Below are 12,082 nucleotides of genomic sequence, written 5' to 3'. Positions count from 1 at the left end.
ATTCTGAAACTTGTAAAGATATAAAAGAAAAAACCGAATAAATTTAAATAATAAAAGCGTCGTTAAATAAAAAAGTTTTAAGATTACTTTTGAATTTGTCCAAATTAGTTTCTTCAGCCAGTTTTTGATCCATCGGTGGACCTCCCCTTGCACCCCGTGTCTCCACAGCTTTTTAAGCAGTCTTTCGTGCGGTACCTTGTCAAAGGCTTTTTGAAAGTCAAGGTAAATGATGTCAATGGATTCCCCTTTATCCACCTGTCTGTTTACCCCCTCAAAGAAGTACAATAAGTTTGTGAGGCATGACCTACCCTTGCAGAAGCCGTGCTGGCTCGACTTTAGCTGTCCATTGTTTTCTATGTGTTCACAGATACTGTCCTTAATCAATGCTTCCATCATTTTTCCCGGGACCGAGGTCAAGCTCACTGGCCTTCAGCACCGAATCCCTACTGTCTTCCCTGATTTCAAAGGTCCAACAACTTCACTCTCGAAACAAGTTTGCCATCGTCCTACAATTTGACCTTTCCGCTGCCTTCGACATTGTCCACCATGATATACTTGTTTATCAACTGTCCGAGATAAGCATCAACTCCACAGTCCTAGATTGGTTCTCGAAATTCCTCCACTCTCGTTCTTACATTGTTAACCTGAATGGCACCTCATCCTCCCCCTGGAAACCGAATTGTGGAGTCCCACAAGGCTCTCCATTATCTCCTATCCTTTTAAATATCTATATGTCCTCCCTGAAACTCCTCCACCTATCCCCCCTTGAAACAATTTACACTTATGCTGACGACATCCTCGTCCTCCTTGAGACTGATCCGAACCTCACCGACCTGTCTAAGAACATATCCTCTTATATAATGAACCTACAATCCTGGGCCCACACTGTGCAAATGAAATTGAATGAGTCCAAAACAAGACTCCTTTGGCTTGGCCCAAAACTAGACCACCTACCCACCTCCATCCCACTACCCTCTGGCTCCTCTCTGCAACTTGAGTTCTCAAGCAAGGTCTTGGGCGTCATCATTGATTCCACATTGTCTTTTAATGACCACCTCCAATCCTTGGTAAAAAAAAATGCTTTTTCAACCTTCACATGCTGAGAAAAGTTAGATCCTGCTTCCATCGATAACATTTTACCCTCCTTGTCCAATCCATCATCCTCTCCAGATTGGACTATTGCAACTCTATCTACTTAAGCCTAACCAAGAAAAACCTCCACAAACTCCAACGGATTCAGAATGCCGCGGCCAAGCTCATCTTCGCTAAAAGTAAATTTGACCATGTCTCCCCGCTCCTGGCCAAGCTCCACTGGCTTCCGATAATCGCCAAGGTCCACTATAAATGCGCCTGTTTAGCTTTCAAAATCCTACACGGTATCCTCCCTCCCCTTATCCCTCTTTCTTAGAATTCCTCAAACCCTAATACCACCAGATCCTCCCACATATTAAAACTATCCTTCCCCTCACTAAAAGGCATTTCCCACAAAGGAAAGCTAGGGACCTCCCTCCACTTCAAAATCACTGAGCTCTGGAACAACCTTAACTCCCCTCTTCGGAACTTGAGCTCTCTCCAAATCTTCCGCAAGCATCTGAAAACCTGGCTTTTCTCAAAAATGTAAGTCTCCCTCCAAATTAGGAATCAAGGAATCTCTTTTATCTTGGAATCCCAGGTCCTCTAAATTTTCTTCACACTTCTACCTCTAACCCTCTGTTGTAGTTCCTTTCTATTTCTTCTACTGTAAACCACGCCGAGCTCTACGAATGTGGAGATGATGCGGTATACAAACCTAAGGATTAGATTAGATTAGATTTAAACACTTTTAAAGAAATTAAAAAAAAAAAATTAGCAACTTCTGCTAGCATTTATCAAAACCACCCACCTTTAAAGAACATCACCACCACACTATTATAGCTCTAAAATGGCATTGCCATCTCCAAATCCCATTTTAATATACTCTTCTCATGTGATTGCATTAGCAAATCGGAGAACTATACTGTAAGTTCCGCTTTCTTTCAAATTGATAGATATATAAATTAAATACTGTCAAGACTTTGGGACTAAATGCCAAACTGGAATGGATGACGTTGATCTGAATGAAAGTGGGACTTGCAGTAAAGTTCTCTGATTGGTTAATGCAATCACGTGAGAGGAGTATATTAAAATGGGATTTAGAGGCACTGCCTCCATTTTAGAACTATAACAGTGTGGCGGTTATGGTCTCTAAAGGTGGGTGGTTTTGATAAATGCTAATTTTTTTTTTTGTATTTCTTTAAATGTATTTAAATAAATATTTTAGGGGATGCTCCTTGACACAGCATGATAATAATAATAACAGTTTATATACCGCAGGACCGTGAAGTTCTATGCGGTTTACAATGATTAAAAATTGTACAAATTGAGTAGAACTAACAAAGTTAAAAACTAGTGACTGATAGCTCTAGAGATCAGTTATTGTGTTAGAGATTGTGCAAATCAGTACCTAAGTACATCTGGAACAGATATGTTTTTAGGTGTCTCCTAAATTTCCCATAAGTGCTAGCAAGCAAAAGTAATTGTTCCAGATCTTTAGCACATAATGCTGCCTGATAAGAGAAAAGATGTTGATAATGTCTTTTAAATTTACATCCTCTAACCGGTGGAGAAACAAAGTTCAAGTGTGAGCTTCTCTTGTATCTATTGGTTGAGAAAGAGAAAAGGTCTGTGATATATTTAGGGGCTAAACCGAATAGTACCTTAAAGCAAAAACATCCAAACTTAAACTTCACTCATGCCTCCATCAGCAACCAATGCAGGAGTCGGTAGGAAGGAGTCACATGATCGAACCTCCTCAACCCAAAAATTAGCCTAACCACGGCATTCTGTACCAGTTGTAATCTCTGCATATTCTTCTGGGAAATTTCCAAATGGGCGATATTACAATAATCAAGTTGGCTCAGTATAAGGGATTATACAGAAATTCTGAATGATGAAGCATCAAAATAAGCTCTGATGGACCGAAGCTTCCATAGAGTAAAAAAACTCTTTCTAACCAAAGAGTCCATCTGGTCTTTCATGGTTAGGCCCTGGTCCAGTATTACTCCAAAAACCTTCATAATTTAGTACATGCAAGTCTACAATGCTGACATGTTTGTCTTCCTGTATTTTTAAATATTTTGTACAACGCTTTGTACTGCTGGATAAGTGTTTAATCAAATATTTTGTATAAACAATAAACAATAATAATAGGGTAACTAAGTTTATTGATGCACAGTGATGTTTTAGTATCAGGTGGGTGTGGTGAAGCAACAAAGAATTTTGTTTTTTCTGAATTAAGCTTCAGTATAAATTCAGTCGTCCATTGTTCCATCAAATTTAGTACTTCTGTTGCCTTAGGAGTAACTTCAGAGAGAGAGAGAGGTAGCGAATGGAATAATGATCGTAAAGTCATCTGCATAACTAAATAATTTTATCACCAGCTGGGTCAGTTGCACACCTAATAATGACATGTAGACATTGAAAAGCAATGGGGATAATGGTGATCCCTGTGGAACACCAGATGGCTTACTCCAAGTATCAGAGAGATTGTAATTGAAACGTACTTGGTAGGTGTGGGACATAAGGAATCCTCGGAACCAGCCTAACACCTCTCCTCTGATATCAATTGCATCTAAGCATTGTAGCAATTTCCCATAGTCCACTAAGTCAAAGGCGAAACTCATATCAAATTGCATAATCAGGGCATTAAGGCCCCTGCTAAACAAGGAATGTAAATTATCCAAAATGGCCACAATTACTGTCTCGGTGCTAAACAGAGGACTAAAACCTGATTGAGTTTCATGTAGAAGAGAGAACTGATCAAGATATTCCATCAATTGGGTATGTACCAATCCTTCCATGATTTTTACAAAAAATGGAATGGATACTACTGGTCTATTGTTGGTCACTAATGCTAATGATTCTTTACGATTCTTTAGAATTGGGGTTATTATAATGTGACCATTATTAGTAAGGAATTTTCCATTTTTTTAAATTATCAGTTAAATAATGCAACAAAGTTAGTTTAAAGTCTAATGGAGTTGCTTTCATGATTTCTGGGGTACAGGATTCCAAAACGCAGTGTGATTTAGTGTATTTGTTATAAAATTTGATATAATTATTCCATTCTAAATCTTGAAAGGAATTCCAAATCAAATCCACTGGTATTTCATTTCCTTGTATGTTAACTAACATAAGAACATAAGAATTGCCACTGCTGGGTCAGACCAATGGTCCATCGTGCCCAGCAGTCCGCTCACGCAGCAGCCCTCTGGTCAAAGACCAGTGCCCTAACTGAGACTAGCCCTACCTGTGTACATTCCAGTTCAGCAGGAACTTGTCTAACTTTGTCTTGAATCCCTGGAGGGTGTTTTCCCCTATGACTGGCTCCGGAAGAGCATTCCAGTTTTCTACCACTCTCTGGGTGGAGAAGAACTTCCTTATGTTTGTACGGAATCTATCCCCTTTCAATTTTAGAGAGTGCCCCTCGTTTTCCTTACCTTGTAGAGGGTGAACAACCTGTCCTTATCTACTAAGTCTATTCCCTTCAGTACCTTGAATGTTTCGTTCATGTCCCCTCTCAGTCTCCTCTGCTCAAAGAGAAGAGGCCCAGTTTCTCTAATCTTTCGCTATACGGCAACTCCTCCAGCCCCTTAACCATCTTAGTCGCTCTTCTCTGGATCCTTCCATGTCCTTTGGTGTTCATATGTGTCATTTGTCGAATAGTTATTTCTTAAGTTTTTTTTATTTTTGAATCATAATGCTGTGCTAGATCATTTGCTGAAGGTAATTTAATATTATGCATGAATTGAGTGTGAAATGTGAAATGATGTTGGATCCCTGAACATAACTTATGAGAAGAGAAGAGTATTCATTAATTGATTCGTTTGATATACAATAGAAGATGACTATATATATTGATTATGACCAATGAGGAGGCTTGCTATGTGAATCTCAAACTATAATGAAATAGTGGTTCAAGTGTAGCCACTGAGGTTTATTTTGAATTTATATGAATACCTGCATTTGTGAATATATGAATACTTGATGAAATAAATCACAAAAATCCAAATAAACAAGAAAGGATGTCCAAAAAAATCAATAACCAAAAAAAACACCCTCTAAAGCACAGGTCTACGTATCAAGTTATATCTAAAAGGAGAAAAGACCTCAGTGTCCAATAGGGGCTCTATATAGCTACCCACATAGACAAGCTGGTTTCAAACATAATTTGAGACCAGCAGACACATCCTTGTTCAAAAACTCCTAAATAAGAGAGATACAGTGAATAAGTCTCTTTCAAAAAATCACACTCTCTTTCAAATTCAGTTATTTCAATAAAAGTCATTTTCACTTTCAAAATCAATTTTTTAGTTTTTTTCAATTTTTTCAATAAAGTCACTTATCTGAACATTGCTGTTTGAATGAAGTCCTGAGGTTGGAAAGCAGGAAAAATTGCTCCGTGGAGGATAAGCTTAGATCTATTCAAGAATGACCACTAACACACTTCCACATAATCCAACAGGGCTCCCTGTTTCGCTATCACGCTTCTTCAGGGATTTGAGCGTCCATTCACCCGCTTCCACTCCTGTCATAAAACCTTTTTCGTGGATCTATTTAGTTTTGGTTAATTTAGTTCTCTATTTCTTCACTTGTATTACATGGATTCACCAATTGATCTGCATCATTTTTATTGTGAAGACTTTTTATTAATAAACTTTTAGATCATCAATTCCACACTTTTGTTTCCATACGAAAAAGGAGATTATCGCTGAAAAATAGCTGGAAAGCGATGACCATAAATGCTCACAGTCTAAGCAACAAAGTTCATGATCTGCAAGCAGAGACATGGTTCAGTGAATCACATGGATGGGATGCAAACATACCGGGATATAATCTTTTTAGGAAGGACAGAGATGGTCATAAAAGTGGAGGAGTAGCTCTCTATGTAAAGATCAATATCCAAGCGACCGAAATGCAAGGGACCTGGGGAGAGGAAGAAGCGATATGGATTGCTCTGAAAAGAGAATATGGAACTTTTATCTACGTGGGTGTAGTCTAGAGACCTCCGACTCAATCGCAGCAAATTGATAAGGATCTGATTGTGGATATCCAAAAGTTTGGAAGGAAAGAGGAGGTTCTGATGTTGGGAGATTTCAACCTGCCGGATGCGGACTGGAATGTTCCGTCTGCGGAATCGGAAAGAAGTAGGGAGATAGTGGATGCCTTTCAAGAGGCTCTGCTCAGACAAATGGTGACAGAACCCACAAGGGAAAAAGCGATATTGGATCTGGTCCTCACAAATGGAGAGAGTATCTCTAATGTTCGAGTGGGTGCTCACCTGGGAAGTAGCGATCATCAAACGGTTTGGTTTGCTATAACGGTTAAAGTGGAGAGCGGCCGCATGATACTTAAAGTCCTAGATTTCAAACGTACGGACTTTAATGCAATGGGAAAGTACCTGAAGAAAGAGCTGTTAGGATGGGAGGACATAAGAGAAGTGGAAAGACAGTGGTCTAAGCTGAAAGGAGCGATAAAAATGGCTACGGACCTTTATGTGAAGAAAATCAACAAAAACAAGAGAAAAAGGAAGCCGATATGGTTCTCCAACCTAGTGGCAGAGAAAATAAAGGCGAAAGAGTTGACATTCATGGAATATAAAAAAAACCCAAGACGAGGAGAGCAGTAAGGACTACAGGGTGAAACTGAAAGAAGCCAAGAGAGAGATACGTTTCTCGAAGGCACAGGCGGAAGAACAAATGGCTAAAAATGTAAAAAAGGGAGATAAAATTTTTTTCAGATATATTAGTGAAAGGAGGAAGATAAAAAATGGAATTGCTAGGCTAAAAGATGCTGGGAACCAATATGTGGAGAGTGATGAGGAGAAAGCAAATGTGCTAAACAAATACTTCTGCTCTGTGTTCACAGAAGAAAATCCTGGAGAAGGACCGAGATTGTCTGGCAAAGTTACATGAGAAAATGGAGTAAATTCTGCGCCGTTCACGGTGGAGGGTGTTTATGAGCAACTTGAAAAACTGAAGGTGGACAAAGCGATGGGAGCAGACGGGATCCATCCCAGGATACTAAGGGAGCTCAGAGAGGTTCTGGCGAGTCCTATTAAAGACTTGTTCAACAAATCTCTGGAGACGGGATTCCTGGGGATTGGAGGAGAGCAGATGTGGTCCCTTTTCATAAAAGTGGTCACAAGGATGAAGCAGGAAATTACAGGCCGGTGAGCCTCACTTCAGTTGATGGAAAAATAATGGAAGTGTTGCTGAAAGAAAGGATAGTGTACTTCCTTGAATCTAATGGGTTACAGGATCCGAGGCAACATGGCTTTACAAAAGGTAAATCGTGCTAAACAAACCTGATTGAATTTTTTGATTGGGTGACCAGAGAGCTGAATCGAGGACATATGCTAGATGTAATTTACTTGGATTTCAGCAAAGCCTTTGATATAGTTCCTCATAGGAGGCTGTTGAACAAACTTGAAGGGCTGAAGTTAAGACCCAAAGTGGTGAACTGGGTCAGAAAAGGCTGTTGGACAGATGCCAGAGGGTGGTGGGACTCCACTCTACTAACGGCAACAGATCAGGTTCGCAGCCTAGGAGTAACCCTAGACGGACACCTATCCCTATCTGCCCACATATCCCAAGTAATCTCCACCTCTTTCTACTACCTTCGCCAACTGAAAAGGATCAAACCCTACATCTCCACACCGGACCTCGCCCAACTCCTCTACGCATATGTTCTCTCCAGAATGGATTATTGTAACTCCCTATTTAATGGACTAACCAAAAATAATCTCAAACGCCTTCAACGGGTCCAAAATGCAGCTATCCGCCTCCTACACAACCTCAACTACCACGATCCCATCTCCCCAGCACTCCGTGCTGAACACTGGCTCCCAATTAGCCAGCGCTGTGCCTTCAAGGCCCTAACAATTGCCCACAAGACAATTTATTCCACCACCCCCTCCTACATAAAATCCAAGCTTCCCATCTACACCCCCACTCGCACCCTCCGCTCAAAATCGTAGATACGCCTATGCACCCCCCCCGGAAGGTCCTTCCTCACAGAAACTGCCCGCAAACGGTCCTACAGCCACTTCATTCCACACCTCTGGAACCAACTCCCCCCTCAACTCAGACAACAGAACTCATTATTAACATTCCGCAAATTGATAAAGACCCTCCTCTTCAACTAAAGATCACCCTCTGTCTTCTCCCCCCGCTTAAACCCCCTCTCTCCTCTCTCCCCTGCCTATCTTCTCCCTAAATTTCAATATAGTCCTCTCTTAGTCCTTACACTGACAAACTGTATCTAAACTCATAGAACTGTTCTTAAACTAAACTACTTATATTTAAAGTCTACTCTTAATTTGCTTATTCTCCCTTTATTTAAATTACATCACATTCTTATAGTCCAAACATTTAAACCTGTTGTACTTCTTATATGTCAAATTACTCTCCATTGTGTATGTTCACTTGTAGACCGTTCTGAGCTACTGGGAGGACGGGATAAAAATCTAAATAAATAAATAAAGTTTCAAGTTTATTAGAGTTTTTGATTAATCGCTTAATCATACTTCAAAGCGATGAACATACATTAAAAAAACATTTAAAATTACAATATTAAAAGTATTACCATATTTAAACATAAACATTAAAATAAACTAAACTATATACAAACTTAACAAACAAGAAGAAAAAGGCGAAGGGGATTTGAACTACAAATTATTATAGAAAGAGTAGTCGGGGAAAAACACAAGGTAGGGAATTTAAGATGCATGGTCGAATACAACATTATTAATAAATCCAAGATTGAGAATTATTACTCAAAAGCATCTTTGAAAAGGAATGTTTTTAAATTAGTCTTAAATTTGTCAATATTGTGTTCTTCTCTTAAATAAATTGGAAGAGAATTCCAGATTTGTTAATGGAAGTCGCTCAAAGGAAGGAAAGGTGACTAGTGGAGTCCCTCAGGGTTCGGTGCTGGGGCCAATCCTGTTCAATATGTTTGTGAGTGACATTGCTGAAGGGTTAGAAGGAAAAGTGTGCCTTTTTGCAGATGATATCAAGATTTCTAACAGAGTAAACACCGAAGAGGGAGTGGAAAATATGAAAAAGGATCTGCAAAAGTTAGAGGAATGGTCTAATGCCTGGCAACTAAAATTCAATGCAAAGAAATGCAGAGTAATGCATTTGGGGATTAATAATAGGAAGGAACCATATATGCTGGGAGGAGAGAAGCTGATATGCACGGAAGGGGAGAGGGACCTTGGGGTTATAGTGTCCGAAGATCTTTTTTTTATTTCAATAATTTTATTGAATATTATAAATAATATACAAAAAGCAGTTCAAGTACATAAAGATTGAATAAAAAAATAGTGATGTATAAACAAGAGAAACCATAATTGCATTCATTTGCATATAACAAATTAGTAAGAAGAATTCAAAGTATTTGAAACTGCTAAGAAAAGAAATAGAAAGGATAGAGAAGCAGAGATGATGAAATAAAAGAAAAAAAAAAAAAAAAGAGAGATAGAGAAAGAGAGAGAGAGAGAGAGTGAGAGAGTGGCAGAAGTGTCTACGAGGCAGAGTGAACATATGAATCTAAGAATGACCAAGGTGATTTATTTCGCACCAAATTTGTAGAGAAACGGGATATCATATTCTTTTCATATGCATATGATTCGAATTTGTGGTACATGCTCAAAGAGTTCCACCAAAAGGTGTAGTCTAGTAGTGTGGATGACTTCCAATTTTTCAAAATGTGCATAAGAGCTGTCACAAACATGGTGTCAATGAGTTTAGGAGGACAGTTTGATAGTGCAAAACAAGGGTGTTGAGAACGAAGGATTATAATGTCCATGGAAATATCTTCTGAACATTTGGTAATAGATTATATAGTGTCCCATATACGAATCCAAAAGGAATGAACCATAGTGCAGTGAAGAAGCATGTGATCAAGAGTTCCAGGCTCTTTCAAACAGTTCCAGCAAGTAGGATCTTGTTTCAGTTTCGCTTTCCACATTCGAAATGGAGTCCATATAGCATTCCACATAACAAAGAACATTGATTGTGAAACTCTTGCGGATAATAGAGGACGGTTTGTAGATGACCAGAAGAGTTCCCAGTCTATTTCAGAAAATGTGGTCGTTAGGATAGAACCCCAATGGTTCATAGATTGAGGTGTAAAGGTGAAGGTGTGGTCTCTTAAGATACTATAAAAAAAGATATCGCCTTACCTTTCAGTAAAGCCAAAGTAGACCAGTGACGAATAGTTTGTTGAGAGGTCATAAAGTCAAGGCGCATTTGAACATTAGATAGTATTCCAGTAAGCGTAAGCCATTGAGGATATGTAGAGGATGGGAGTGAGTTTACAGAACAAAAGGTATCAAATGGGACAAATGAAGTGGAGGAGATTAATTGATGAACAAACCACACACCCGCCCGCTGCCACCTCTTCCATGAAAGAGATCTACCCTTATTTTGAATTTTAGGATTATTCCAAAGGGACATGAGTGGGCCTTCAGCAACAGAGATCTCAGCCGCTGCATCTAATAGTTGAAAAGCATGTTGCGTTGCACTTAGCAAAGAATATTTTCTCAAGTGTCTAGGTATCAACACTGTAAGGAAGCAGGAGATGTGTAGTGGTGCACATAAAAAGCATTCCATTTCAAACCATGCTGGTTGATCCTGTGGATAAGAATCAGCAATCCAATGAGCTCCGTATTTGGCTAAGGATGCGATGTAATAATAATAAAAATCAGGTAAATTTAAACCACCTTTAATCTTAGAGGCTTTCAGCTTGGCGAGAGCAATACGAGGTTTTTTCTTGTTCCAAATAAATTCAGAAATTTTCGTATTAAGCCAATGAAAGAGTGACTTATGGCAGAGAAGGGGAAGCATAGATAGAGTATAATTAATTTGTGGGGCTAAGGTCATTTTAATGGAGACTATTCTACCCCACCAGGACAAATAAAGCGGGGACCAACGAGATGTAGTACTTAAAACTAAGTTTTTGATTTTAGATATATTGAGATTCTGAGCAAGTAAAGGGTCTTTATGTATTAAAATCCCCAAATATTTTACAGCTCCTTGTGACCATGGAAAAGGAAAATGAGCTAGATCTGAGGAGGAAATGTGATCATTTAGCGGAAAGATCTCTGATTTCTCCCAATTAACAGAATATCCAGATATTTGAGAGTATTGAGAGACGATGTGGATAAAATGCGGTATAGAGACAAGAGGATACTTGAGAAAGAGAAGAACATCGTCAGCATAAGCTGCTAGTTTAATATCTCTACTGGACAAGGGAACACCTTTAATTAAAGAACATTTTCGGATAGCTGACAATAGAGGTTCCAATGTTAAATCAAATAGTAATGGTGAGAGGGGACAGCCTTGACGGGTACCTCTATGGAGGGAAAATCTATTAGAGAGAGAATTGTTAATCAGAATACGAGCCGTGGGTTGTCTGTATAATGTTTCTATCCAGTCTGTAAAAAAAGAACCAAAGTTGTACCATTTCAGTACTCGAAATAAGAAAGGCCACTCCACTCGGTCAAATGCCTTCTCGGCATCAATGGCTAGACCAATCACAGGATCAGACATTGTTTTGGCGTGAGCATTGATATGATGAAATAAACAAAGGTTATCTCCTATGTATCTATGTTTGATGAATCCAGTTTGATCTCCATGTATGAGAGATGGGATCACTGTGGTGAGTCTTAGTGCAAGTAATTTAGCCATAATTTTGTAGTCCAAATTAAGAAGAGAGATAGGACGAAAATTTTTAACCAGAGTAGCATCTTTGTCTGGCTTGGGAATAACTACAATCGTGGCCTCAGTGAAATTAAATTGCTTGTCCGGAGTGGAGTGGAGGAAATCATAATATGTAAGGAGTTGACAAGTCAATAGGGTTCGAAAACATTTGAAGAACTCATTAGTAAAGCCATCTGGGCCCGGAGCTTTCCCAGTGGGTAGAGAGGTTATAGCATTTTCAATTTCAGATATAGTTATAGGAGTATCCAGTTTTACTTTAATAGATTCCGATAGAG

The sequence above is a fragment of the Geotrypetes seraphini genome, chromosome 3 (genome assembly GCF_902459505.1).
Source record: "Geotrypetes seraphini chromosome 3, aGeoSer1.1, whole genome shotgun sequence".
NCBI classification, from domain to species: Eukaryota; Metazoa; Chordata; class Amphibia; order Gymnophiona; family Dermophiidae; genus Geotrypetes; species Geotrypetes seraphini.
The sequence above is the reverse complement of the archived record's forward strand: the minus strand, read 5'-3'. Positions refer to the sequence as shown.